Source organism: Oxyura jamaicensis, chromosome 14 (genome assembly GCF_011077185.1).
Source record: "Oxyura jamaicensis isolate SHBP4307 breed ruddy duck chromosome 14, BPBGC_Ojam_1.0, whole genome shotgun sequence".
Classification (NCBI taxonomy): Eukaryota; Metazoa; Chordata; class Aves; order Anseriformes; family Anatidae; genus Oxyura; species Oxyura jamaicensis.
In genome coordinates this window covers 17,439-21,880 of record NC_048906.1, presented here as the reverse complement: position 1 = coordinate 21,880, position 4,442 = coordinate 17,439, and the positions used below count along the sequence as shown (strand labels likewise).

Genomic DNA, 4,442 nt, shown 5'->3' with positions numbered 1-4,442 from the left:
TTCTTTCTTTCTTTCTTTCTTTCTTTCTTTCTTTCTTTCTTTCTTTCCTTTTTCTTCCTTTCTCTTCCTTCCTTTCTTCCTTCCTTCCTTTCTCTTTCTTCCTTTCTTTCTTCCTTCCTTTCTTCCTTTCTCTTTTCTTTCTTTCTTCCTTTCTTTCTTTCTTCCTTCCTTTCTTCCTTTCTTTCTCTTTCTTTCTGATTCTTTTTCTTTGTTTCTCTGTTTCTTTCTCTCTTTTTTCTTTTCTTTCTTTCTTCCAGCAGCCACTGTGCATCAACTGAATCACACATGATTAATTGGTACGGCAAGTAAATGAATGCCAAGTATTAAAAAGTCTCAGCTCACATGCTCACCTTGCATGAGAAAGTCAATAACAAAGGTGTGGATAGAGTGGCGGTAGTGATCATGCCAACGAGAGCCACCACCAAATGTTGCCGACTATATGACCAGGACTGTGGCTGCAGCCATGGAGGTGAGTAGGAATGGTGGCTCCATACTTGGGGCTGCAAGTTCTATACATGCCCGGGGGGCTGGGGGGGGGGAGGGGGGGGGGGGAAGGGCACTGTGCCTGGGAACATCTTGGGCAAGATGACAGAAGCATTGTGGGTGCACATGCACAACTTGGATAGGATTGCCCTCAGGCATGGAACTGGGGCAACCAGGGCAGTTGGTATGAGAAGTGCACCACAGCTGTGGAAATGTTCCATGGGTCAAAATGTTACAGCAGTCAAAAGTAAGTTTCTTGTTCACTGGGGATGAAGAAGTGGGAATTCCCTAAGGAATCAGTCAAATATAATAGCACTGCAGCCCTCATCAGCTGGAGAAGAAAACAGCACGTCAAGCACGGTTTCACTATAGTCATCAGTTTTACTTACATACCACCAAAAAAACTCCATGAAAACAGTTTATTGGGGTTAATTAAGGACTTTTGCTACATGAGATTGGTGAAATTAATTATACTGTTAGGAGCAACAAAGCAAATGAGAAGACAGCCAGAAATCCTGAACCTTTAGTCTGCTCACAAGAGCAGCATCTAATTGACAGCCTTCTCAAGAAGGTATTCTGCAGTCCTCTTGCCCATGCAATGTGTGAGGTATGAAACAGTCCAGCAAGGCTTCCTATTTTCCCCTGATGCCATTAGCAATAAAAGAGAAAATAAAAGAATATAAAGTGAGGTGGAAGCCCTCAGCCTCTCTCACTCACCATTGTAAAGAACAAAACTGATAAACTCCACGTGCAACAGCCAGCCCAAGGTCAAACTTCCCATGGCTTTGTCACCTTTGCAGCCATTTCATTGAGTCTCTTTAAAAGAGTCCCTCCTGCAAAAACTCTGAGAGGCTCCATTGCGGACAGCAGCCATTCCTTTTTATATCACAGAACATACAGGGACATAGGAGATTGTCCTTTGCAGCGACCACTGGGTGCCACTAAATTCTCGTGTTCCACCCGACCACACGCATGCGAGGACGTCCCCCGTGCCCGCGCACGACCCCTCTGCGTTCCCCCGGGGTCCCAGCGTGCTCCCACTACCCCAGCGCTAACGACCCCGCTCCAGGTGGCCCCTAAGAGGCCTCGGGTGGCTCCCGGCCCTGGGCGGGGCCCGGCTGCAGCACTGGGGAAAGAGCGGGGCGGCGCAGCCTGGCTGCAACCCACGGGCACCACGCCCGGCCCCTGTGCGTGCGCCGCCATCCTTGGCCCGTACCCTGGCCGGGCACAGTGGAGACGCCTCGCAGCATGGCCGCGGGCACCAGGGCCTGTCTGGTGGATCGGGCGCAGGAGTGGTGGCAGCGCTGGGTCGAGGCCAGCAGAATACCTCCGCCGCGGCTCCGTGACTCCTCGGCTCCGGCACTTCCGTGGGCCGTGCCCCACCTCGAGCTGCCCCGAGGCATGCTGGGAGCTGTAGTCCTAGGCTGCCGGGCAGCCACGATGGATTTGGAGTCCGTGGCCGCGGGGTGGTCTTTTTCCTCAGCTAGGGCCGGCTGCATGCGTGGTTGCCGGTGGTGAGGTGAGCGAGAGCCTTCGGCGTTGAGCGTCGGGCAGGGGTCGTCCTGCTGAGAAAAGGCACGGGGGGAGGGTCCTGCGGCCGGGAGCAGGGCCTTGCCCACGGGTATCCAAGGGCAGGGAGTGGTGGGAGCCCCCAGCGGGAGCCAGGTCTGCCCGCCCAGGGACGTTTTCCAGGTGATGGCTGGGCCATTTTCCCGGTTGGCTGGAGATGGGCCAGCAGCCCAAGACGGACTCTGGGAAGATGTGAGGCTGCTAGCAGCTTGTTCCCTTCCTTTGGCAGGGCTGGCACTCAGGGCGGATAGCTCCCTTTATCCTGCTGCGGTCATCTGAGGCTGGTGGAACTTTGGCCCATGGAAGGAGTGCCACATCCCAGTGTATTCTCTTGGATGGGTGATAGCTGAGCATCTGGATCCTTACAGAGGAAGAAGCTGGGAGAGAGAGCGAGCGAGAAGCTTCTGAACCACAAAATCCTCCTGGCAGTACCCAGAGCAGGAGCTGCGGTGAGCACTAGGCCCTTGGGGCTGTGTCCCTCCTGTTCTGCGTCCCAGCTGCCTTTGGTCCCCTCTGCATCTGCCACCCCTCCCCATCTTCTCTCAGCCTGTCCGTTGCAGTTTTGTCCTCGTCCATCTCTTTTGCCTGCTTGTTTGCTCTCTCTATGGCCTGCTTCCCATCCGCATATTTTTCTGCAGCCTGCTCCCTGTCCCTTATCCTCTGTGTTGCTGCCTTTCCCCAGGTTCTTTCTTCTCTCTGCCCTGCTCCCCTTACACCCTTCCTCTCTGTCTCTCTGCTCTTTGGAGGATTTTTCTTCTCTGCCCATGTCTGTCTTTTCCCCACTCTGTCCTTCTTCCCTTCTTTCTCAATCCCTGCCCCCCCCCCCCCCGCTAATGTTTCACTTCCCGCATCTGCCCCACTCTTTGCACTCGCGGTCTTTCAGCTCCTTGTCCTACCCATCCGCATGTCTCTGTCCTACGGTGTATGCCATTAAGCCCCCTGTCCAACTTGCTCGCCTTTTTCCTTCTCCCAGCTTCTGTCCTGCTCCGCTTTCCTCACCACTCTTTTACTGTCTCAGCCCTGTTCCACACTGCTGTATATCCTTTCTTCATCTCTGTCTCCTTCTGCACCCCCTCAGTCGCAGTACTCCATTCTCTGGTGTTCTTCTCCCTATGCCTGCTCCAAGAACTTTTCAGTTCTCCATCTCTCATCAATTCTTCATCTTGCAGATCATTTCCTGCTCCTTATCTCTCAGTTTCTAACAGTTTTTCCTACTTTGTCATCCTCTGCTTTTCCATGTTCTTGTGTCCCTCTCTGCTCCACTGTTTTGATTGCGCTTCCTTGCTTTCCATCCTTTTTTCTTTTAGTCCATCTGTCGTGCTCCCTGTCCTCTTTCCTAGTCCCATCACTGTATCCCTGTGCCCAACCGCCCCCACATCATTCTCCATCTTACCCTCCCCCACTTTCTCTGTCCTGGTGCCTTCCCATTGCTGTTTTGTCCTCCATCCGTCCATCCTGTTTCCTGTCCCTTTCCTTGTCTTTCTGCCTTGAAGCCTAGCCCCATTGTTAATTTAATAACTTCTGTCTGTCACTCTGTCCAGTTTCCCCTGTCCATGTTGTTTCCTGCTAACCCCCTCCCCATCCATGTGTTTATTCTTGCTTTCAGTCCCTCTGTTCTGCTTCCTGTCCTTGTCTGTCTCTCCCTGTGCTGTTCTCCATTTCCTCCTTTCTCGCTAGACCCACCCCGTACAGCCTTTGTCTTCCTTTCTCAATCTCTTGGTCCTCTTGGCTGTCACAGTTGTGCCTCTGTTGCGCTTCCTGTCCAACCCTCTTGATCATTCCTGTCCAGCTCCCTGCCCTCGGAGTGGTTCTTCTCTCCCTCCGCCCTAGCAGGCTGTCCGTCCATTTTCTCTCTTGCTGCTTGTGTCCTGCTTGTTCCTTTTTTCCTTTGTTTTCTTCCTCCTCCTGTGCCTCACAGCCCATGGCCACAGGAAGCAACCCTTTCCCATGGGATAGATGCAGACAGAGGGATGTTAACTCGATGCCTGAGCCCTGCAGCCCCCGCAAGGGGAAGAGGAGAATGCACAGCCAGGGAGCCCTGCTGCAGCCTCCCTCCTGCATACAAGTTAATAAAGTTTGCTTTCTCGCTTTCACTGCTCTCTGTGTTTGTAGCCCTGGTAAGGGGCCGTCACCGTGTCTGTGTGTGCAGTTTCCAGGGGGGGGGGCGGCGGCCCCCCCCCCCCGCCGGGGCCGGGGCGGGGGGGGGGGAGGGGAGGGGATGCCGATGGACCTGGACGGCCCCTCCGGGTGTGGGGGCCACCCTGCCGGGTGAGGGCAGGCAGGGAGGGCGGTAGACCTGCGGTGTCTTTGCTCCCTGGACCTGGTGTGCTGGGGCTGGTCTGCACAGAGGGGTCAGTGAGTGTGGCCGGGGTTGCGGCTGCTTACGGGGG

At 54.4% G+C, this 4,442-nt stretch overlaps 1 long non-coding RNA gene across 1 annotated transcript in view; it reads right to left on the bottom strand.

The window, feature by feature from the left end:
• Positions 1-3,267: 3,267 nt before the first annotated feature.
• LOC118174126 overlaps positions 3,268-4,442 on the bottom strand; it is an 11,377-nt gene continuing 10,202 nt past the window's right edge. The window contains exon 3 of the long non-coding RNA XR_004754556.1: positions 3,268-3,278. This is a non-coding gene — a long non-coding RNA (uncharacterized LOC118174126). The remainder of the gene's footprint in view (positions 3,279-4,442) is intronic.